Source organism: Vanellus vanellus (genome assembly GCF_965231255.1).
Source record: "Vanellus vanellus genome assembly, chromosome: 5".
Taxonomy (NCBI): Eukaryota; Metazoa; Chordata; class Aves; order Charadriiformes; family Charadriidae; genus Vanellus; species Vanellus vanellus.
The window spans coordinates 30,491,265-30,516,344 of record NC_138910.1 but is presented as its reverse complement, the minus strand read 5'-3'; the positions used below and the strand labels follow the sequence as shown (position 1 = coordinate 30,516,344).

The 25,080-nt window shown below is 46.6% G+C and overlaps 1 protein-coding gene across 1 annotated transcript in view; it reads right to left on the bottom strand.

Annotated features, from left to right (window-relative positions):
- CREB1 (cAMP responsive element binding protein 1) overlaps positions 1-10,685 on the bottom strand; it is a 34,232-nt gene extending 23,547 nt beyond the window's left edge. The window contains exon 1 of the mRNA XM_082484619.1: positions 10,617-10,685. The gene's annotated coding sequence lies outside the window, so the exon portion shown is untranslated. The remainder of the gene's footprint in view (positions 1-10,616) is intronic.
- Between the last annotated feature and the right edge of the window lie 14,395 nt (positions 10,686-25,080).

The window sequence follows — 25,080 nt, the reverse complement described above, 5'->3', positions numbered from 1 at the left end:
GTTTCCAAGAATTCAGCAAATTTTGTAGTTCTTACACATTTGTGGCCATTACCATATTTATGCAGTGCATTTACATACAAACTGACCGCACCTTACGACAGCTTACCATCTTTTCTGACATTATTTTTAGAACATAAAAAACACCTAATTTTCAACCTATGCTGACTTCCTGCAATTCCTACTAACTGTAGAAAGAAGCTTTCCTTTCGCGAAAATGAAATCATGTGAAATTGTCGAAGTACATGCCTCTCTTCGCCGTGTGTCTGCTGAAAGTACTGTGGCTCACCTTGAGATGGGTAGCTGCTGGTTACTTAATAAAAATTACCACAATGATGTATGTGAGCAGGATCATTTGTACGCAGACATCTTTAACACAACGTAAACTATGGGCATCAGATGATTTTTTTGATGACAGCATGCAACAGCCAGTGCTCCCACTGAATACATCACCAACTCCAGGAACAAGTTATTTGCAGTTGGGGTCGTGAACACTTGCTGGACGTGAACCAGCATCCATCTAAAAGCCATGGCAGTGTATTGATGCAGCCTGAACCCAAGTAATTTTGAGTACAGCAGCACGCACGATGAACTAACATCTCTGTTCTGCTAACGAGGCCCCGTGCCCAAGCGGGTATACCCTATGACTTAGTACAGTGTGGTTAACTTGGGCTCAGCACCAGGCTAAAGCAGCTACATGACCACTGCATAAGGAGGTAGGTTGTACCAGGCAGGCACAGGCAGCAATATAGAAACAGTGCTCTGGTACCACCCAGCTATCTATATATGCCACATAAATAATTTATCCTGCTGTGCTGGTCGACAAGCAGAACATTTTGGGCCACCTCCTTTCATAGCAAACATCGGCATGTGAAGGTGTTCCAGCGGAAGAGGTAAGGCAGCCCAGAATGACAGAAAGTTGATTCTGCAAGTGGACAGAGACCTTCTCTTTCCCCCGTGACAGGAAGAAAATGAAAGGTGATGTTAGAAATGAGTAATGTGTCCCTACCAACAATGACAGGAGTATTCAGAGCAGAAAATGATGCCAAGTTAGCAATGTTAAGATCCACCTAAGAAGGTGTATGTGTTCCTTTTTTCCACTGGGCAGACCTGTCAGGACTTCAGATTTCCCCTTGGCTTGCCAGAATCATTCAGATGGATCATATCTGTTCTCCTCCATATGCATTTCTGTGTCTTGTGGCCTTCTACTGCCCCATCATTGATTCTGGCAGAGAAAGACCCACCTAAGTGCTGCATTAAATATTTGACAATGTTTTGACGTGTTGTAAGGATCTTGTCCATGTGCCAAGCAACCTTTAAACATCCCAAGTCCGAGGCATCAGCTGGAGGAACTGCGGGAATCCCAAACCTGTGGCAGTATGCAACTCTGTAGGGAGAGACCCTAGAAATGTTTGTGTTAAATAAATGGTTACCTCCGAGGTGGTAACTGTTCTCAGTTGCTGGAAACTTCTTCTCAGCAACCAACTACAGGACTGATGACTGACTGCTCAACAGAGCTACTCTCCTAGACAGAGTGAAGTAGGACTATAATGCCGTTAAGGCTCACAGCAGATCAGGAACAACTTATTAAAAAAACCCCAAATAAACAACCCAGAGCATTACACAGACTTACATCAGTCTGGTTACCCCGAGTGCTCCAAGCCCAAGGGCCAAGAATACAACATATAGTAATCTTACACCTGTAACAGAGAAAGGAATCGCCTCCATACAGGTGTTTCCTAAATTGTAACAATATAAATTACATACCAGGTATGGTTTAATATAAAATGTAGATATAAATATGTTTACTATTACTGGAAATCTTTCCATTCCAAAGTAATTTGTTTCCAGAGTCTCTGTTGATTTTACAGTGTGAAAATATTAATAGACAAGTCACATTTATCAGAACAGTGTACTGCAAAACTGGACTGAGGTATCTTAGAGATTACACTGATTAAGTATGACATTATAATGTAATATGAATGTAAATTTATATTCTGAAACTTAATCTTCTGGAAAGTCCCCGCAATTCAGGTGACTTTCCCAGGAATAAAGTAAATGTTTTCTTTCCCATCCTATAACGAGGGAGGGCAACTGTCAGTATTTAAAGTCGTTTGTTTGGTCTAAAACGTTAAATTAGGTAACTGAATTTCATCATACATTTGTAAAAACAAATAAATAAATAAAAAGCTCGAGATTTGAATACTGCAGGTCACCTCAGCAAAATATGCAGATTGAAAAGGATCAGATGTTGGAATCCCAAAGCGATACAGATCACGCTTGTTTTCACATCGTTCTTCTGTTTCTGAGAACTATCAAATCAGTTGAGAAATTCAGGGCAAGCATGGAGTTTTATCAGCAGCATAGTTAAACTTGGTAAGAGAATTTTAGGTAGAATTTGTGTCTGTGCTGAGATTTTGTCTGCTGGCGAGAAGGGACAGCTCCACTGCTAATGTTTCTAACCCACTTCTGAATGTCAGTGGCTAAAGGATTAATTCATTAAAAATGCCACTTCATATATTTACGCTGCAAGATTTATAGGCATAAACTATTAAAACAAACACTGCTCATTCTGTTTGATGCTTGGAACGTACGTGTTATTTCTAGAGTTCAACCCATAGTATACAAGCATGAAGTTATATAACTTGGTAAATATTGGAAAGTCCTGTTTACAAAAAAAGACACAATGCTTCTAATGAGTTCAGAAAGAAAACACAACAAAACGGATGTTTCAGACCAATGCTTTCACTGTTTTATTAATAGATTATCTTTAGAACTGGTCATCTGAAAGTAAGATAGACTGAATTATTTATACAAAGCTGGCAATTACCAGATATAGAGTCAAATGTCTGAAAAAAATTCAAAATAACCTGTATCTGTACAAGCAGCATACTTTCTGTTATGACTTAATAGCTTTGTTTCTTTCTTAGCAGGCAGTATACACTATTTTTTGCTTCAATGCTCTCAAGTGAGTGAAAACTTTTCAATTCTTTCTGCAGTCAGAGTGCTACAGCAGAGTATGCCCAGGTATGCACAAGAAAAACAGCACTTCCTTACAAACCTTGCCCTTGTCCAACTTCTGAATGCATCCTATTCACAAAATTTACTGCAATGTTAAAACCGAAAGATTTGGGGCTTAAGCCACAGCTCAGACTTGGAAATATTTTAAATCCTAAAATTGCTCTGGCTTTACTACTTATATTGAAATCATTGTTGCTTGGTCAATTAGCACTAGTCTTGAAGCAATAGCAGACACATTATCTTGCTTAATGCACCAAAATTAAATCTGTGACCCACCCTCTATCTAAACACCAAGTGAAACAAAATAGCGACCAAATTCTGTAGTAAAAGAAATTTGACTAATCATCAACCGAGTAGACTCTGGTTTATTTTTCATGTATTTTTATATTTGCCTGGACTGTGCAGGAGAGCTTCTTAAATGAGAAAGACCTCTCATATGCCCGTCAGACAGATCTACTCTGCAAAAGTGCCATCTCCAGAACTGAGAATAATTTATCTTGGTTCTCAAGCACTGAACTGGAGTTTAAGACCTGCATTACCTGTGGGCAACACAGCTGCCTCCATTGAACAGAGATGTGACTTGCTGGTAACGCTGAAGGTCAGAACGACGACCCTGAGTAAGTAACGGGAGCCATCGATGAACCAGAAAGGGCCAGAGAAAGAAACACAATCCGTGTTTTTGCATCAGTGTGTGGCACACAAAAGAAAATCTCCGTTTTGCTTTCTGCAACTACAGTCTTATGAGCATGTCTGCTGGCAGCAATGCCAGCTCTGGCTCTGCTTTCCTTCGGATTCTTTCTTATTTACACCTTTACAGCTGTCTGTGAGGCTGTGTAGTAAATGGGACTGGGCAAACAATTTGCACTACAGACAAGACCAGAAAACGCAACTTATTTTTATCCTGGGCCAGTTTTCCAGTCCAGTTCACGTCACTGCCTCACAAACAGCTGTACCAGTGCTACTGGCACAGGAGCAGGAACAGGGAAGGTGAAGCAGAGTCTACCCTGCCACAGCCAGGCCTGCCAACGAAAACAAAGTAGATCAAGTCATGGGTATAGGTGTCATAAGGCTGCGGGAAGTCAACGAAAGATTGAAGAAAAGAAAACATCTATATTCTGTAATTTGATTATTCTTGTTTTGCTGATGACTCTTTTAAGAGTGGGAGGCTGGAAACAGGATGATTATTTTTTATATCGTCAACATTAGTTTCTGAGGATTGGGCAGAGACACATTTTTCAAACAGGCACCTCACTGACAAAGCAGTTGTTTGCAGCAGGTAACATCTTCCTCTACCCAGACCAGGATAATGTGTGTAGTCATACATGCCGCATTAACCTTACACTACAACTTTCATGCTAGTAGTTTCAGCCACAACTATTATTTTAAAATCAGGAAGACAGGCCAAGGCATCTATCAGTTTGTATACCAGTGAAACTGAAGCAAGCTCACCATCCAGGTGCCTCGGGCCAACCGACGGGATTTACACCAAGGTGTTGGACCTGGACCCCTTCTGGAGCTTTATCTTTCAACTTAGGCATGGTTAAAGAAATGTTATCTGACTGGGCTCCCCATAAGAAAAGGACCTAAGAGTTACACTAATCCAACCTCTTGAAAAGACTGAAACCTGCCTCTGATAAGGAGTAGCTAGTTCAACCACACAGGTGTCACCAGGCTTTCAAAAGAAGGAAACTTTCCTCTTTTTTTTTTTTTTTTTTTTTCAACTGAGACACTTACTGTGTTCTAGCTTTCCTAGCTGCAGAGACAAACTCATGGATGTGGCTCTGATCACCACAGACAGAGCCTGACTCCTCCTCTCGCTCCGAATCATGGGTGTGCTACAGTTCCCCAAGATGGGTCTGCTGATCGGCTGACCCAGCCCTCTGCTGCTGAAGGCAGAAAGTTGTGTGTCCCTCTCCTTCCTTTCCCTATGGTTTCCCTGCGAATTTCGCCCAGTGTTGCTGCTAACAGCATCTCAATCACCAACCGATTCAGCTCACTCATGGAGAAGAAAACTAACCTAAAAAAAAGCATGGTTTTCTCCTGGGTTAGTGATTTGAACTGGCTCATTAGATTTTACATACAATCAACATTACAGCCATTGTAACGGATGGCCGAACAACACACAACCAGGAGCAGGAGAGAAGGAAGGAGTAAGATGTCTGTCTCTTGGCAGCCACATACAGTTCTATCAGCTCAGATGAAACCACAGCAACAGACTTCTCCTGTCAGGATTATGCTGTGGCATTAGTACACAGTACCCTTTTTCACATCTTCCCTCCCTTGGTATCTCCCAGAATTTTCCTATTGGCACAAACCAGAAAAATTTGGATGAGTTTCACAAAAAGGGGCAGGGGTCCTACTTCTATAGTAATGCCCCAGGCTTTTTTCCCTAAGAGAAAGCTCTCTGCAATCTACAAAGGCATAAATTTACAAACCCTGCTCATATTGCACATCACTTGGAGGAATGGACAGGCACCAGCAGAGTTTGAGGCCGGGCCAGCTACACAGAGCCAGAGGAAGAGTCATCAGAAAAAGGCAAGAAAATAATGCTTTCCATCCATTATTCCATGGGGTATAAAAGATAAGCTAGATGAGAAGAGATTTTACATTCAAGCCCTAGGAAAAGGTGCAAGGGAAAGCAAAATCCAGCTGATATTGGAATACCAGTAGAGAATGAGAGAAGACTTAGGGCAGCATCTATCAGAAAAATGCACGTAATATTGGAGCCAAAATGTCACAGGAGGTTGCAGAGTTCCTGGAGAGATGATTAAGAAGATTGCAGCAAAGAGCTGCAGAGAATGGCGATGGGAGGTTGGGAGTTAGAACAAAACATGTGAGAACAAGACTGAGGAAGTGAACATAACAGCTGTTAAAAGAAACACACAAAAGTTGTTTAAGCCAAGTAAACAAGTAGCACAACAAACAGTATGTATACATGATATCAAAGTTTGGGAACAGCTGCTGCTCATATTCCTTTGCTCATATTTAGCACATGTAAAAACTTAAACTTAGCTAAATGAAACTTAGCTAAACTTAAACTTAGCTGCAGCAAGAACAACTGCAAGAGGATCTATGCCATCCATCTTAGTTATAAACACAGCAATAATTTAAAAAATTTAATGTAAGCTGCATTTTCTCATTTAGCAGCACTGCTGTTTGAGTTGCCTTTATCTTCCTGCTCATTCCAGCCCCGTCCCTTCCCCTGATTATGCTGGTACAGCTAGCCTGCAGCCAGGCAGCAACCAGAGGAGGGAATGATCCAGGGGAAAAATAATCAGGTTCCCCACCTCTCACTCTGCTGGATCATTTCCCCAGTCAGGTCTGCCATGCTGTAGCCCAAACATTTGTGCCAGTGCAATGGAGAAGACATGAACAAATCAACAAATCACCAGACATGGAGGATGCTTCAGCCAACATTACTGTCAAAAAACGTATGTGGGAGTATGGTTTCAGTCCGTCAGGCAGTAGATAAACTTCAGAAATTCCTGGATTTCTCAGGCCACCTTTTTTTTTTTTTTTTTAGTGTGCTCTAGAAAAGAACCTGCTCCTTTCTAAGTTTAGAAAGCTATGTGAAAAAGTTTCTGCCAAATGAGGTAAATACAACCCAGCTTTATAGTTCTTCCAAACACAAGGAAAAAAAAGTTTTGCTGATCACCTCATTGACCAAACAAGCTATTGCTGGAACAACACTTTAAGCATCAGATTTTTTTACACATCACTTGAACTCTCCCCTCCAAAAGTGTGAAAACATCAAGGGTAGACATTTTTGTTTCAGTTTCCTGCATGAAGGTAGCTTCAAAAGAGTTCATTACAAGGCTTCCCGCAGCTTTGTCTAAAGTAGCTAGTATAGTCTTGTGTCAGAGACCAATTGAAGAGTAATGAAATCCACAACAGCAATTGGCAGGACTCTCCTGTCTCTGGAACTATTTTTCCATCTTTCACCTAATGGGCTTGATTTATGACAAACATCAAATCTCACAATACTCTCAGAAGAAAGACAGGTATGCTTATTATCTTAAATGGTAACAGAAACCCTGTACCTATCACCTTGCTCAAAATCTTGAAGAGTACCTAACAAGCATCAGTGCTGCTTTAAACTTGTATGTACGTATATATGTTTTACATATATATAAAACATACACACGCATCCTCCAAATTCTTTGCCCTCTCCCCTTTAAGTGGCTCTTCCACCACCTAGTTTTCTGTTCTCTCCACTTTGCACAGGATACTCTAAATCCAGCACTACCAGAAAAAAACAGCAGCAGCATGAAATGAGAAAATCTGTGTCTGTTTTCAAATGCTTTTTTACCTAAAAGACCAACTGGACCCTGGTACATCTTCATCTCCTGCACAGCTGACAAGGCTGTTTTGGAAACAGAAGGTGCTGTATTTGTGCTCACTCACCTTTTCAACTGCGGTACAACCAAGTGATCTAAAAGTTTTGATGAATAAAATAGGCATCAATGCCTTCATGCTGGGTGACATACAAAAATTGTTAACCGCAGTTGCTCAAGTTTTCATAATCACCATGAAATATGACTGCGCAGACTGCAGGTGAAGCAACACAATTTTTGATTCAGAGAAAATCACTGCCTTGTCATAAATCTTCAACTGTACGCAGGTAGGGCACCAGAGAGCTCAAAACGAGTTCAGAAGGGTTGTTTATGTAGATGAGGATTGCCGTCATGTCCCATGAAACTAACTTTAGATTCGTGGCAGAAAGCTAGCACGGCCTTCTCACTGCAGAAAAGCCTTGAGAAGTGCGGCATGAGTAACTGATCTCCACTTGCTTCCACAGATCCGAAAATAGAGGTGAAGTGTGAATAACCCATTTGTTTCGAAAGGGTGTCAACAGAAATTCCTCGTCAGGGTCTTGTCTACTATCAAAATCTGTACCTACAGAGCTGCGGCTGCACTTTGGCAAGAAGAGGCTGTTTGCTTCTTATTGCAGCAGAACAGCTACTTTCCAGAATAAGATCAGCTACTACAGAATATTTTATATTTGACATCAGTACCAGCAATAGCTACGCTGGTGCAGGCTTCCAGGAAACAGACAGATTGATGACTTGACAGTCTAAATGAGATGTTTCTAAATTTTATGTATCAGCAGACCCCTCTCCCTTTTCAGACCTTTTTTTTTTTTTTTCCACCCAGGGTAGCAGACACCCTTATCACCAAAAGTATGGGAGGAAAAAAAAAAAAAAAAAGATTAGATGCAGACCATTTATTGCACATCCAGACACAAAATTGAGTACTAATCATACATTGATAGAGCATTGATGTTCTATCTATGAAATTAAAGCATTAAAAATTATTACACTCTTGTTTCTTACATGCAAGTATTTCATTTTAGGTCACCTGTAAGTGATGCTTAGCAAATACACAAGTACCTCTCTGTTCCTTTTTCTCTCTGATCTCTGAGGATACAAAGCTGGTAAGGAACTGCAAAGATCTGTGTTAGAAAATATGGATCTGAGAGTGTACCACCCTATTATGAAACAGAGTAAAATAAAATGTTGTGTTTCTAAAGCTACAAAAAACAACAAGCAAGGATTTACTGTCACATTTTTGTATTTAAAATGAAGTGCATCAAACCAAGAATGAATGAAATACACCAACGACCACATTCTCTTTAATGACTATCAACAGCTACATTGCTTACTGGAGTTCTCAGATGTCTATTAATCAATTACAATTTTAGAAATCCTCTTATCATGTTGGTATTATTCATAGTGAAGTGATGTAGAGCACCTTTGGCCTTAATTTCAAAAGAAGTGGTGGAAGTGACAGAAATTTACATACAAGGAAGGACAGGCCTATTTACATATGTGAATCACAAATACCTGTCTTGGATAAAAACTTATTTCAATGACTTCACATTTTACCGTAAAAATCCACAGGGAAAAGAAACACGTAGAGTCTCAAAATTCCTGTATTCTGAAACAGTGTTTGGTGGTTGCAATGGGACTAAACAGAGATATCCAATCTTCCTAAGAAAGTCTCTGGTCCTTTATTTAAGAAATAGGAAACTTGTTTCTAACCCCAGAAAAAAAAAAAGATAATAAATTAACAATGGGTGTTATGCCAAAAATAGATTATGTGCAAGCATTTCAATATGTAAGAGGGAGAAGAAAACAAAAAGATTTTTTAAAAAGTGTTTTCAAGAAGAAAAGTCATATGACCTATAAAATTTTTTTTGTCCTCGTATACATTTGAGAGGTGTAACAATCTTTGGTTAAAAGAAGTTGGATTTTAAGAAGATTGCCTCATCATTTTTACTTATTGCTGTACACAAAAAATGCAGATATCCAGGTTTTGAAAGTAGAAACGAAGTCAAAACAACGTCTTTACTCTGGGCAAGTAAATGGGGAAAAAAGCCCCACAGCCGCAGCCAGGCAAAGGCTGGTGTAAGGTGGAAGCAGCAGCCGGGCTGACATTTGCTATTAAAGCAGGGACGGAGGTCAAACCCCGCTCTCTGCGCGGCACCTACGAGCCCGTGGAAAAGCGGCAAAGGCAAACCCCAAATTTGCCAGCCACGGCCAGGCTCGAGCTGGCGGCTTCGGGTTAAAAATACCCACGGGTAAGAAACGAGGCGGCGAAGGGGCGGGGAGAGGGACCGTCCCCGCATCGGGCGATGCGCGCAGCGGGCTCCAAAGCTCTTCCCTCCGGTACGCGCCCGGAGCGCGGTGTGGGGCGGCCGAGCGCCGTCACCCGTTTCACAGCCTCCCGGAGACGGCCGTGCCCCTCGCTGCGAATAAAAGCGACCACCAGACCAAGCGCTGGCCCGAGCTCCTGCGCGCACATTTTTTAATTAAAAAAAAAAAAAAAAAACAAACAAATCACAACCCCCCCCAAAAAAAACAAAACCAAAAAAACCCCGAACTTCTCGTTACAGAGCCGAGGAGCATGTTACGGAGCACCCCACGGACTCGCTTCCATCCCGGCAAAGAGTTTGTTTATTTATTTATACAGCGCACTCGGGTCACCGGGGAAGTGAAACTCTGCGGGCGCAGCGGGCGGCCGGGGCGGCCCCGGCAGGAGGGCTGCCCGCCCGCCCCGCCGCCGGGACGGAGGGAGGCCGCGCCCGGGGCCGGCAGCGCCGAGGGGAGGAAGAGGGACGCGCTGCGGCGGCGGTGGGGTGGCGGGGGGTGGGGGAAGCAGACCGAAGGGCGCACGGAGGGGGCGCGGGTGGGTGCGCGGCCGCCCCCCCCCCCACACCCCGCTCCGCCGCTCCCCCCTCGTCGTCTTCCTCCTCCGCCGCCTCCTCCTGGGGCCGGGGGGCGCGATCCCCCGTCCCCGCCGCGGTGAGCGCCGCCGCTGGCTGCCGCCAGTCGCCGCCGCCGCCGCTGCCCGGCCGTGGCGGCTGCCGCCGCCGCCGCCGGGGCCGGCTCCCATCCGCCATTATCCTTTGTTCGCGGCGCGGCGGCGGCGGGGATGTTGCAGGGCTCGGCTCCATCTTTAAAGCGGGCGCCCCTCCCGCGGGCGGTGCAAGGCCGGGCCCCCGCGTCCTGCCGCCCGGCGGCTCCCCTGGTCCCCGCCGGGCTCCATTTCCTTCCCTCCCCCCCGCCCCTGTTTGCTGGGCGCCTTCCTCCTCTTACCGGTTACCAGGCTGCTCCGTCACTGCTTTCGTTCGCGCCTAGGATCTCGCCGCAGTTTTATTCTCTCCCCCACGTAACACACCGCGTCAAACTACACCTCCGCCGCGTCACTCACACACACACAGGCGCTCCCAGCCCGGCGACAGGCAGGCAGCGGCCGACTGAGGAGCGCCAGCCAGGGAGCAAGCGCCGAGCGCGCCGCGGCCCGCACGGAAAACGCCGAGCGCTCACGGAAAACGCCGAGCGCCCGCCAGGCGGCGGGAACGGCCGAGCGCGCCGCCGGCCCCCGCGGAAAGAGCCGAGCGACCGCGGAAACGAACGAAGCGCCCCGGAGGGGAGGCGGAAAGAGCCGAGCGGCCGCGGGAAGGCGCGAACGGCGCTTCCGCCCGGGGCGGCCCGCGCGGAAAGCGCCCGGGGGGGACGTGCGGCGGGGGGGCGCGAGCCCCTATTGCCCCCCCCCTCCCCCCTCCGCCCCGCCAGGCGGGGCCGAGGAGGCCGGAAAGGCGCGAGCGCGTACGGAAAGGGCCGATCGTGGTCCCGTCCCTCCCCAGAGCCCCCCCTGAGGGCGCCGGCCCCCCCACCCCAACCCCGGGTTCAGCACCCACCTCCCCACGCGCGCCCTGGCGTCCCGGGGGGCTCTGTCGTGCCCGGCCCCGTCGGCCTGCTCGCTTCCCCCCCCTCCCCCCCCCCCATCCCCCCGCCTGGGTGCCCCACTGCCAAGGCAGCCGCCCAACCCCCTTCCTCAGGCCTCCGGTTCTCCCCTCAAGACCCAACCACCCCTTGTCTTCACAGGCACAACGTGGTGGCGGGTGAGGGGCTGTGGCGAGGCCATGCTGCCCCTCCTCGATGCCTCCCGGCTGCCTGGCGTCCCTGCTGTGGGGAAGCAGTCGTCCTTCATATTGCTGCTGTAAACCACCTTCTAGTGCCTGGTTTTCACCACGGGCTGCGACTCCCAACCTGCTCTCTGGCCCTCTGGCTAGCTAGTCATGGCGGCCCCAAACCAGGCACAGGGTGACTGCTGCGCCATCATAACACAGATACCGCTGTGAAATCCCTCAGCCCAAGCAACCGGCCTCCACTGCCGCTGGAGGGACGAACCTGTTTTGGCAGAGGTGCAAACACCAGGCACCGAAGCTGTAAACCCACAATTTTCAGAGCAGCTGTGGCCAAGGCGGCAGTTTGCAGCCATGGCGCCAGCCCCGCGCTTCAGCACCTCTCGGGGGGGATGGACATCGTCATGATGGGGCAGGGGACGGGATACGGGTTTGCATCTCACCGGAGAAGAGGAGCAGCCACATGCTGTGGCCCTCGCCCTCATCTGCAGTGCCAGCGTGATGTCCATTGCTGGGGGTTTTAAATGCTGGATAGATTAACTTTTCCTAGGAAAGGTTTTTCAAAGAGTCGGTGCCACCACGGAGCAGGGAACAGGCCGGCGGTGCTCCGGCTGGGTGACTCCAGCCCTGTCTTCTCCAGTTCACACACACAGTTGAATGCACCCCATCGTACACCCCGAAGAATGAACTTTTCGAACTACAACCAGATAAAAGCTATACAAAAGCTATACTACATAAAGTAGTTTCCAAGAAACTACTTTTCATTTCACAAAACCTCAAGATGGCACTACATAACAAGATTTGAAGTTCCAAATCTGGTTCATTTTTGTAGCCGGGCTGGCACGGCTACCCTGGGAGACACCTCTGCGAGGCCGTAACTGCTGCAGGCACCACATCGAGCGACACCGGCACACGGTGTAAATTAGTTTTACTCTTGTGAAATCTTGTTTTCTCAAGAAGGTTGAACTGATTTTACTTACACTGAGTTTCATCTAACTCCATCAAAAATTGTAAGAGGTGGTGCAGAGAGCTATTATAGGTTCACTTTGTGTTTGATTTTGTTGACTACAGTTATTCTAAAATAAACCTTTGTCATTTAAAAAAAAAAAGGTAACACAAGTTAAACAGATAAAACATTATTTTATTGACAACACATACTGTGGCTTTGGGCCACAGCTCATTTTCTGCCCCTGCTGTGTGTTTTCCCGCTGCTCTGCCTGAAAGCAGGAGCTTCAAGGGTGCAGCCCAGTGCAGCCTCCACTGATGCCCTCCCTGTGCCTGCTTCTCCCCTGGGTGTTGTGGACCTGCCCTGTGCCTTTGGCTCGTACCCCATCCTGGCTGCAGCGCACAGGTGACATCATTTTTGGAAACGATTTTCTCTTTTTAGAGTCAGCTAGGGTATGAAAGCTCGATCCACTAAATAAGTCTTTTACAACTGCTACTGGGAGCAGAATTTGTCTGCTGTTTAAAGCTTTTGAGACAGGTGAGAAATCTAAAATCAGTGTTTCTAATTTGGTCTATTCATTGACAGTGAATGGAAATGCTTCTTGCTCCAAATCGCCAGTAGAGGTGTGAAAGGCTTGTCTCACAATCATGTCCTTCTCGTTTCACTCCACTAGATACTGAGGTAGAGGGTTGTTTTTGATAATGTTTTGACTTTTGACCTCTAGCCCCACTGCATAGAGTTTTAATATTTTATTGTGTTTAATAACATACCTTCTGTGCATTTTCTTACCATACACAGATGTAAATCAAACTAGGTGATTTAAAAATAGGCTTCAATTCAGCTAAAACATGGACATTTTGCTGTGTGGATTTTAAAGTTTGCTAAAACTTCCATGTTTCAAGGAGTGGTTCTGAGATCAAAGCATAAAGGATCAGCCTTTGTGCTCCTCTTAGGAGGAAGAAAGTACTTTCTGTGAGAATATACTTACAATGAACAGAACAAATGTAGCCATCTGAGTGTCTCTTGTTTGACTCATGCATTTCTTCATCTGTTTTCCCATCCTTCTCTTTCCCTTTTGTGTTAATGTTTGTGTTGCATCAGCTTCTTTTGCTCCCCTAAATGACCAAAGTCATACACATTCTCCACCTGTGCACGTTTCCCGGAACTGGATTGCTCGCCCTCATGCAGCAAGCCTGAAGAATCACAGCAATAAGCCTTTAAGGGTATAAACTCCGGTCCTCAAAAAGCAACTAAAATGCACTAACCAGATCTCAGTGAACTGCTCCCATTGGAAACCTGGGCAACGCTCTCAACCTGAGTGATGAGAGTGCTGCTGGTGGGACTGGACTACACCCGGTCCCGCAGACCAGCCAGCACTGCCCTTAGGTAGCTAGGCAGCTCCTTGCGTGGCACTGATCCTACTGCCCGTGTCGGGCATGGCTGATACTCTGGCTCCCTGCTGATCCTTGCCATCCTTGGTTTCACCCACAGCTCTCCAGCCGGCTCCTCAGCACTTCTCTGAAAGTCTGTCAGCTCACTGACTAGTTTGCAAAGAGCATCTTGTAGCGGTGGCTACTTCTCTCTCAGCCAGCGTAGGCTTCCCATATAACAGGCAACTCAAGAGAGCAATTTAGCTCAAACTAAAACAGATGCCTGGGATAGGCCAGATGCCTGAAGTGATTTGAGATTATGCCCAGTGTCATGCATCTTTGGTATCTTCATCTCTTGCCCCCTGGCTGAGGCTTTGACCATATGCGGACGGGAACTGGATTCAGATGTGACTCATCCCAGTGCAGTGGCAGGGATGGGTGTACATCTCATACACAACCGCTGTGATACCTTCTGAGGGCTGTTTTGCACGTTCCTCCTTCCCTTACAGGCTTTCTGGTTATTTTTTTTTTTTTTTTTTCCCTTCTCACCAGATCTGGGCAAAATTTGGACACTAAGCAAACCCTCAGCTTCCTTGGGAACGGGAGTGAAAGTCTGAGCTGCAAAAACCCCTTCCCTCACTAACACCTACACATTCCTTTTGTCGTTTTCTCTTGGGGAATCTGTAGAAAGAGGGATAATAATGACGTGCCAATTACTCACAAAGTTCAACAGGGAGAAGCTGACTTGAGGAGCGAACTGTAACGCTCAGCAGTTTTCTTCTTCATCAGCAAAAGTTTGCTTGATGATGAGTGAAACCCAGCAAGATTAATTACTTTTCTTACAATTAAGCCTCAGAGGCAAATTCATTAGCTTTGCAGCTTCCAGGTTGGTTATCCTGGGCAGTGGACTCTCTGCATACAGCATTGCAGGTTGATTGCCCATGGTCCAGTGTTTGTAGAGGCTAACGGGTGATCAAGAAAGGTTTGCGCTTGGCTGTAAAGTGTGATAGAGCCACAACACACACATGGCAATCCGGAGCAGTCGACACTGCTGGCACTGGTAGCATGCAAGATAATATTTATTGTGGAAACACAGATGCACGTGCATTTTCAGTCTCCACACCACTCAAAAGAGAGAAACACAGAAGTATTTTGTACAGGCCACAGCCTCTGGGAATGATTTATAACAAGATAATCTTTCAGCATCAAATACTCGCTGACAATTTCTAGAGGACCAATGTGGTCTTGCAGTGCAGGGACGGAGAGAGGTTGTTTTGTACAAGGATGACATTAAGCACAAGTATTGCTGAGGAGAAAAGGAGGCAGGGTGTGCTCTGGGGCTTCCTAATGGGTATTCTCCCAAGGAAAAGGGGAAAAGGAGGGTGTTTTCAAATAATGAATGTGGAGGGGGGCAGATGTTACATTAGACAGTTAGAAAAGTGTCCAGCAGTTACCAGTATAAGGAGTATTGCGTTGCACTTTCCATCCTGTACAAACAGAGCAACCGATTTTAAAGCAGACGCCGGGGAAGGCAGGGGGTGCCACCATACCCCTGTGATAGACGTGGCCATTCAGTAGCACAGACAAAGCACTGAACTGATGATGACTTTCTGAGGAGAAGATGAAGATAATAAAAAGGTGTTATTCTGAAACCCAATGGCAAAGAAACGTCAGTCCTCCATTTCGGTCTCTGCTTCTGAGATAGATGGAGGCTTAACTTCAAACTCCTGTACAGAGCAGTCTTCTATCATTTCATAGCCTCGCAGGACCAGCTAGAACTGCTTACTCATCAGGATAAGGACAAAACCCTACAGGTTTAGTATCTGCCAGAGAGAACAAGATTCACTGGCTTCCCTGAGCACTTTATTACAGAAGTAGGTCTAAATTCACAGTTAACCCAGAACAAAATAACCAAAAATAGAAATGGTTTTTCAACATCATCCCACTTAAAGTTAATGAACTGCAGCTCAGGTCTGCCCTCACTGCTCTTGGACATTCATCATTGCTAAAAGTAATAAATCTTCCTGGCCAAATACAGGCTTTACAAGCAGGCAGATTGCATGCTCAATTAGTCCAAGGAAATTGGTCACTTTGCTTAACCCCTGCCGTTTGAAATATGGAGCCCTGCTGCTGCACCATCCTGCCGGAGCAGGATCATGTCTCTTATACTGACGAGCAGCCGGGAAGGGGAAATCCTCCATCCCGAGCCAGGGACACAGCCATTCCTTGCCGTGCCTCATCTTGTGTGGAACTGAGGAGCTTCCTGGGCTCACAGGCTGCCCCAGCAGGATTTTCCTGCTCTGGCCGGCGTAGCAATTAATTTCTGAGCCCCGAACACTTTTGCTTATATTCTCTGCTAAATAAGAGCCCGTTTCTGAATTCTCAGATATCATCCCCCCAGAAGAAGAGGGGGTGTGTCAAGGGCAGGAGCGCAGGAGCGGATGAGCGTGAGCAGCTTTTTGACACTTTGACAATGTGCTGTGTTTTCTAAGCATAGCCAGTAAAATACATCTTCTGGCTCCCCGAGCACACTGCAGCAAGCCCAGCCAAGTCCACCATCTGAACAGCCCCCGTGCAGACTAGGGAGAAGTCTAGGTTTTTTCTTCAGTTCATGAAAAATGCCTCTTAAAAGTCATGGTTTTCTTGCCACTACAGCTTCACTTTTCATTGTCTTCCTCATGAAGCTGAATTTCTTCTCACTTTGCTTGACCCTTGCTTCATCCCTGCTTAACCGTTTCTATTTTTGGTTACTTTGTTCTGAGTTAACTGTGAATTTAGACCAAATTCTTCACACAGCGGCTTCTCATTGGAGAGACATCCTGGCTCACGTAATCCCAGTAGCTTCTGGGGCCCCTGCTCTTTATCCAAAGATAAATGATGAATTGTGTTCCCATTAAACCCCCTTCCCACCCCCTCTTTTGCCCCTATCTCGGTCCCCTCCATGACTTAGCAAAGATGTAACTTTGCCTCAGCGCTGCAGCGCAAGCTCAGGTACGGCCTTTCGGCCTTCCTCCTCCGTGCTGCTTTCCCTGCCTTGGGATTGACAGATGATGGCCCTGCAGAAGCCTGGTTATTGTTGTTATTCCATCTTATGGCAAGTCCCTCGTGTGCCAGATGTCAGCAAAACTGCTTTGGGCTGAACCTCTAAAGGTCACATAAGCTCTGAAGAGCATCTTGTGTTTTCACATGACAGACTGTCACACAGAAGGAAGAACTAAAACGAATTGCTGGCCAGGGAGAGACTTAGACATGCTATAAATACCTGTTTATGCTCCAAACAATGGTGATGTTTTTCTTGCCTATTAAGCCCCTTTATCACATACTTCATGGATTGCGGGCCTCCAATACACAAAAACTTTCTGTTGCTTTAAGAGCTAGCAAAAAATAATGAAAAATATTGTCAGCACTCACTAAAGTACCAGACATGGCAAATGTAATACGAATGGGATACTGACCTGGGCACTGCGGGTACAGGGATTGTTTCAGACAGCTTTAACCCAGGCAGTAGGACAGTTGTAGCAGCACAGGGCTGATTGCAGACTGCAACACGCCTCAAAAAGTAAATCCTGGAGCCATCAGTCCAGGGACAGCATTTAGCTCTCTTGTTCAAAGCTATGTCCACAGTCCCTGCCTTGATTGCCATGAGGATGTTCCCACGAAGAGGAGCAATAAATTCCTTCAATAGATACATGGCAAAAGCTTTGGGCAACAGCAGCAGAGTGGCGAAGCTCTATATTTGCCATCCATTTCTGCACATGAATAAAGCGATTAAAAAAAAAAAAAAGACCAAAGAAAAGGTGTGTTTGCTGTCCTGGTGTGCATGGTACAAACGTGATGCGGAAAATTGAGCTGCACAGAGATGTGACGGATCACAACGTGATGGAGATGCCCTGCCACCAAGTGACCTGGGCTGGTGCTTGGGCTGGGGACAGGTCAGCACCTGGGACCCTGCATGACATGAATCAACTGCTCTGACGAGGCAGCAATGGCCTTATGCGTGAGGGAGGAGGAGTTTGGGCTTCCCAGTAACCAGCTGGACAGAGAGCATTTCCTTTCGAATGGGAATGGGATTTCATCTGCCAGACATGGAAGAAAAAGCTGTTGGATGAGGCGCAGTAGAAGTCAAAGCTGAAATAAAACCCAAAACCAAGCCCAGTAACTGCTGTCAGAGTGAAACGGGAAGAAAGAGGAGAAATTGTTAGGGAATAATTCTTGGAAATACCCTCATCTTTGGTCCCGAGTGCCCACATTTTAGCTTAAAGGTGACTGCTGGGGGTGGTATATTCTACATTGCTCTGCTGGTAAATACCCCATTTCTATTGGAACAGCCTGTTGGTTTTGACCAGTTCCTACTGTATAGAAAACATTATTTGGACTGACTTTCACACTTTGAAAAAATAAATCTTATACCTCCCTAGCTGCCTTTCCACCATGTGAGAAGCTGACAAATACCCACTTGGTGAATAATTTCAGTGGTTGCAGGAAGAGGGAAGGCTGCGTGTGTGTTGTGGTTTGAGCTGGACTGGCCACTGAAATGAACGACAGATGCTCTCTGACCTCTCTCCCTTCAGAGAAGGGAGAACATCTCCCTTCAGGGAGAAGAGGAAGAGAGAGAAGGAGACTTATGAGTTTAAAAGAAAACTAAACTACTTTAATGAAAATATGAATAAAATAATAATAAAAAAATGAAATATATACAATACATACAAAACTGTATCAAGCCCCCAGGATGATGGTCACGTCACTGGCTGGCACTGGGAAAGTCCCAAGCTGGACTCAGCGATGGACAGGAACTGGATTACAGATCTGGATTCAGGAACACACGGATCGGGATCAAAGGCAGAAGAACAGACAGAGTCTTCCTTGGATGCCGGCCATTGAAGAAAGAGACCTGACCCTTTGATCCTGCAGCATGATACAGATGGGATGGAATACTTGTCTGACTGTCTGACTTGTTGGTCAGTTTTGGGTCACCTGTCCTGCCTGCTCCTCTCCACAGGTACAACCCCTCTATGCTTTTCTACTTCCAACCCTCCAACGGGGCAAATAACCAAGTTCGCTGCCCTTGGGTGTGACAACGATAAATATAAGCAAGAGCCTCTCTGCATACCATTCCTTGGCATAAATTAGAAACAACCAGGTTTTATCACTCTGGAAGCAGACAGTGTCTGTTAATTTCAGACAGTTCAGTTAGTTAGAAGAGGTTTAACTGGAAAGTTAAATTACTGAACAGAAAATTAGTTCCATTTTACCTCAAACCAGGACAGTATGGTGCTTGGTTTCAGTATCACTATCTCAACATCTCGGTTTAACAAATGTCTATGTACGTTGAACAGCTCCAATTTTTAGCACGTCCGTTTACTATAAAGTCAGATTGCAGGAGTTGTGGGAAGGAGGGAGAGGTGGTTCAGAAGTGAAAAAAACAGTAGAAACACTTTAAAAGTGGTGCAGGTCGAGCTGAAGCAAAGCATAGGAAAAAAAAGAGGGTGGGTGGAAGAGAGGAATCATTACCATTAGCCTTCTTCGGCTTCTATCACAGGCGCGTGCTATCTATTACTAATTTAGCTGAATGAGGGAGCCACAATTTCTTTAAAACATGCCAGGACTCCGGTCTGTCTCTCAGCCTGTAGTATCCAAACAACAAATTGAGTCCCAGCTGGGCTGTTTCTCGGCTTAGAAGGAACTGATTTTCTCTTCCACAATCAGGAGGAAAGCGTTGTCTGACAACAAGAACTGAGATCAACGCTCTCTCTCTCAAACTCCCTGCAAACAGGCAATTTCAACCATTTGGTTGCCCAGGTACTGATTTTGGCTCTGCTGGCTTTGACTGTGCCCTGTAACTGGTGGCACATCCCCATCGTCCATCCCCATCCCCACTGTCCATCCCCATCCTCATCCCCATCATCCACCCCACCAGCAGGGTCTATCATCCCCCACCACCATCTCCTGCACAACTAATTACGCTTTGACCTCTCTGCCCAGATGCACTGGCTTAAGTGAAAATGACTCTAAGCTGATTTGAATAGCACTTAAACAGGCAAGCAGGAAGCCTTGGCTCAAATAACTAGGTTTAGCTTTTTTTTTGTTCTTGTTCTTGCCTATTGTCTTTCAGGTCGATTTTCATGGACTGCGAACTATTAACGTAGGGTGATTTGTACAATACTTCCACTAGGCTTGCTATTATGTATAGGTAAGAATGAGACACTGTATCTAATCGCAAGTATTTATTTAGCCAATTATATAACATATTTACTTGTGTGGCTATATAACATATAATTTAATTTGTTCTATGAAAATAGTGAGCCTTCCTTACTAGATTTGTGTCAAACCATCTGAACATAAATTGGAATTCAAATAAAAAATCACATTACTTTAAAGTATTCTTATTTAACTATTGATAAAATAGCTCAGATGGGCACAGTGTAAATGACAGTAAAATTGGCATTTACAACAGACCTATTAGGCAGAAGGGAATTGGACTGAGAAAAACAAATCAATTTTTTTTCTACACTGTGCTTGAAATAAAAACTGTGCATACAAAAGGGATCTACTCATTTAAAAAGTCTTGGTCAGTTGATAAGGGGACAAATGTTTGCTTTCCCTCTCTGTCTCTCCCCTCGGGGGTGATCCACCAGGGGGGTAGGTGAGGGATGCGGTGCAACGTGGCCTCCAGCCTTCCCTGAGTCCACTGTATGACCCACTGTCTCCCCCTTTGGGATGATGGCCCTCAGTCCCACTGAAGTGACCACCACATGCCACTGCTGGGAACAGGCTTAGCAGCATTTTCGGTGCTACCCGGGGGCTCCTGATGCTGCAACGTGCACCCGCTTCGTCGGCTGCTCCCAGCGAGCCCCAGTGAGCTCCTGCCGAGGGCTGGTGAAACAGCCCCGGCACTGTCTGCGTGAAAATCTGCACGAGAAATGAGTGTCTGAAGAGCAGCTCCTCATGCGCAGCTTAAAGATAAAACATTCCTTTTTTTGGAAAGCCCCTGTTCTTACAGCTGTGGAAGTGCACGCTCCTCTCCCGCTCTGCTGTTCTGCCTAATCCTAAGGGCTACAAATCTTTCGTGTTTCAAACCCACAGCCGCGACCAACAGCCCTGAGATGCTCCTGGTTCCCAGAGAGCTGCAAGGCAGCTGCTGACTGCAGGGCGCTCTGCACGTGGCTGGCTGGCCCGTGCCGTCCTCTCCATGGGGCTGGATCTCCTGGCTGATATTTGGGTTGCGGAGCAGCAAGGTTCACGGCACGCTCGCCCTGGCTGGGCAGCAGGCAGCCTGCGCCCACATGAGCTGTCACGCCAGCCCTGCTCGCAGGAAAACAGGAGGCTATTGACTTCATATCTCTTTGGCAAGATAACTATTGATTGCCCCCCCTCCCCCCTCGCCTTAACTGGTAAGATTTGATATAAATGAGTTGCCACGTAGAGCTGTATACAAAAGGGTATTGTATGATAGAGAAAAGGCAAAGCCAAGCATTTGGCTGAGTTTAGGCTGTTCTGTGCCTTTCCAAGCACGATAAAATTAACAGTATTATCTCTGTGTGTGTGCTAGCACTTGTGGAAGGCTAATGGTGTCAAAACAGCAAAAGAAAATGAGAATATGTTTGGGACGACAGCGGAGTGTTATCCCTGGAAGAGAAGATTTGTGGTTTAATTTGAATAGCGTCATGTTGGAAAGACTCTGCCCTGGATGGAGAGTAAGTTATTCTGAGACAGGAACTCTCCTGCCCATTTCTATCTGTAGGAAGAGATTAAAGAGGACAGTGGCAAGAATGCTGCCAGAGAGCAGCACATGGGGACCTGAGGTTGCTTAGTGGAGAATGTTTCCTCACTTTTATTTAGCTCCAGGGCATGGGTGATCTCTAGCCCTCTGCCCACCACACCTGTCTCAATCTGCCAAATACATTTAGCTCTTCTGTGAGCATAAGCAAAAAAATAAAACCAATGTAAAGATCCATGGCAACAATATGGTTTCATTCATGGATGCTTTTAGCAGAGAAGGAAAAAATTGGATACTGTCTATCCAGGTTTCTTTCTGAAATTTGGATTTTCTGATGAACTGCATCTGGATGAATCTTGATTTCTGCAAAATAGAAACACAGTAGAAACTTCATAGTCTCTGCAAAGCCATATCTGGGTCTGACCTCCCTCCTGACATTTCCCACCTCAGATTCTCATGGTTGACATGAGAACGCCCTGCCCAAGTTACAGCAGGTTTTGTGCTCTTGAGCATCAAACTTCATCCTCCTCTCATTCTCTGGGCTTGCCTTCACTGCCACTTCCTTCGTGGCTGCAACATCAACTATGACATGTCAAACAAGAAGGTGGGATAAATATCCCAAAGCTGCTTTTGGCTTTGAGGCTTGGCAGCCCTTAACAATTACTGTGATTTGCGAGGAACGGGAGGGATCATGAGCTATACAGTGAGAAAACAATGCAGCAGGGTACCATTTCAGTGCCAAATTTTCATGGGATTGGCTGACACAAACATCTCAGCAAGGCAGAAGCGTGAGACCCACAGAAACCTGAAAAATGCAAGAGAAAGCACTATGCTATAGCACTAACTCCTGGGAAATGCTGTTTCTGTAAGCACAGCACCGGAGCTCTATTAGAGCATGCTGACCCTGGTCCAAGAGTAATAACCTTGGGTTAAACAGCTGTGAAGTGTAGATAACCTGGGGTGAGCTTCGTCTGTGGAGGGGGCTGGTGCTGGATGCTGGTTACTTAACCAAGTTCAAATTCAGATGATGGTGTCTGCTCTGTTAGGCTAGCTCACATGAAATACCCCAGGTCAGCTGCCCCAGGGGAGAGGTCTTTTTTTTCCCCAGCACTGATTTCTTTGTGCTGTATCCCTGCTTGGTAAGGACACCTCACTCCACGTGGGCTGCTACGCAGCCATGAGCCCATCGGTGCTTTGGAGCAGTATCTGCTGTGCCTACATTTGGAATGATAGCTCAGCTGCCAAAAAATCCTGATAATAACATTCTTTGATCATTTCTTTCCCCATCATTCCTCTCATGTCGTCTCTGCGGGGAGGTATCTCAAGTGATGAAAGGTTTATAGGCAGAGGTGATACTTCTGATCTGAACAAAGGATGCGGTTGGGAAAACCAGGTGGACTTTGGGCCAAGCCCTTGTCCATGCTGCCCTGCAGCGTGGGGCAGCAGCAGCTGCCGTGGGGCCTGCGGGAGGCCAGCGGTCCCAAAACTCCTCTGTCTGCTTTAACTGCAGCAGCGGGTACCACCCTTCCCTGCAGATCCGGTCTTGCTTTTCGGAGGGCAGGAGTGGGTTCAAAAGACAGAGCCCGAGCACAGGCAGGACCCTGCTTCCTCCACTCTTCCCGGGGCCGGAGGAACCTGGCTGGGGGCTCGGGGTGGCTGGAGGGCACCCTTCTGCTGGGGCCTCTGCGCCAGGGCACCCCTGCCCTGCTCCCCCTTGAAAGGCTGTGCCCAGTGCTGAGTGGGATGGGGCTGCTGCCCTGCTGGGGCACTGGCGCCATCTCCTTCCCTGGCACTGCGACACAGCTTCTGGGAGGCCAAGATTGTTATTTTTTTTTTCTCCTTTTAAATCTTCCAAACAAGAACTTATGTGCAGCCTAAGCAAAAAGTCCTGAGGCTGCAACTCGTAGAGAAAAGAGCTGTAATGACTGTATATGTTTAATGGCAGATTGTAAATGACTGGTGATGTGTCAGCTGGAGGTCTTCAGCAGAGCAAGACTTGATCTCGAAATGGTAGATGCCACCCGTTATCCGCAATGAAACAAATGGAAATACTTTTGTGTCTTTGCTTGGTGCCATTTTTATGTTCCAGGTTTGGAGACTTTCCTTGTTCCTGTGAAGCAGACTGTGCTGACAAAAAGGAAAATCGCTTGCAGCCGGCTCCTGTGAGGTGACTCGGTGCTGCTGGTGCAGCCAGAACCCTCCCAGGCTGCTTTCTGGAGCTTGGTCTCAGCTCGGCGTCTGCTTCCACTGCAGTCAGGAAAGCTAAGGGTCAAAAGACAGAGGCAAGCTCCTTCACCTCTTGCTCCTTCCTTACTCCTTGTGCGGACAGTACAGTCGCAAGGGCATAGTGCTGGCCAACAGTCTACTTCAACCAAACACAGGTACCAGCAACAGCATCTGCTGTAATCTCGGTCAGACCAGGTTATCTCTGTTCCCTTTATTTGCTTTCCTGCCTTTGACCTTATCCACCTAGATTTGTGCTCGTAAAGAAAAAGAGTGATTTCTTACTGTGTGTTTTCTCCTCTGCAGTCTGTGGAGTCATGCAAACAGCGCATCTTCTGACAAAGTCAGGGAAAAAGATGTAGTTCAGACCAATCCAGATTGTTTTGGCTGGGACAGCCCCTCGTGGCTTGGGGTTATTTCACCCTTTCTAAAAAAATCCATCTACATCCAATGCAACAACAACAAAAAATAAATTTTGAAGAAAAGTCAAAGTATTTTTAATGCTTTCCCATTTTCTCTCTCACTGTGAATGCTCTGTAAGAGTCATACAAACAACTTGGGACTTTAGACACTTATTTCTCAGGTACTGATTTTGGGGTGGTGTCTGTCTGGCACAGGTCCCTGGCTCGGCAGCCAGCACCAGCTCCCAGCACAGCACAGGGTGCAGCCAGGATGAGGTCTGCCTGCGGGAGGCTTTGGGGGGGTGGGGGTTACCCCAGCACGGCTGCCCCTGCGCAGCCCTACTGCACATGCATTATCGGGGCAGAGCTGAAGATGGCAGCAGGAATTTGGTTTCCCTTACTGCATTTTGTCTCCTTGGGAAGCGCCGTGTGAGGGGCTGCTGCCGAGTGCAAATGGGATGGGGCTGTGATGTGGGTTTAATGACATCGCTCCTGGAGTCACTGCGGAGAAAGACAAGCTTTTCTCCCCTTGCATTTAACCCTATGTCATGCACAAAGAACACTGAGGAAACCCAGAAATCACCATGTGGTGATTGCCTTTTCTAGGGATCCCCCATCTGGTGCAGGGGCCACAGGCTGTACCCCCAGGCCCACAAGCTGCCTGCTCGCCCATGCTCCCGGACAGAGTGGCATCTCCATGCTACCTCCGATGGCTTTCAGGAACTGCAAACGCGGGTTTGCAGTGCACAGCTAGAAAAAGAGAAAAAATGTCAAGATAAATATGCATTTTGCATGCCGCACGCCTTGCTCGCAGGGGCTGATGGCTGAGGGGCTGGCTGGGGAGGGGGCAATGCCGAGAGCTCTGGGCACTGGGGTTTCGCTGCTCTGCTGAAGGGGGATCGCAACATCAGATCTGCCCATTTTATAGCAGTAGGCAAGGGAGGGATGGCTGGTGCTCTGCCAAGTATGCAGTC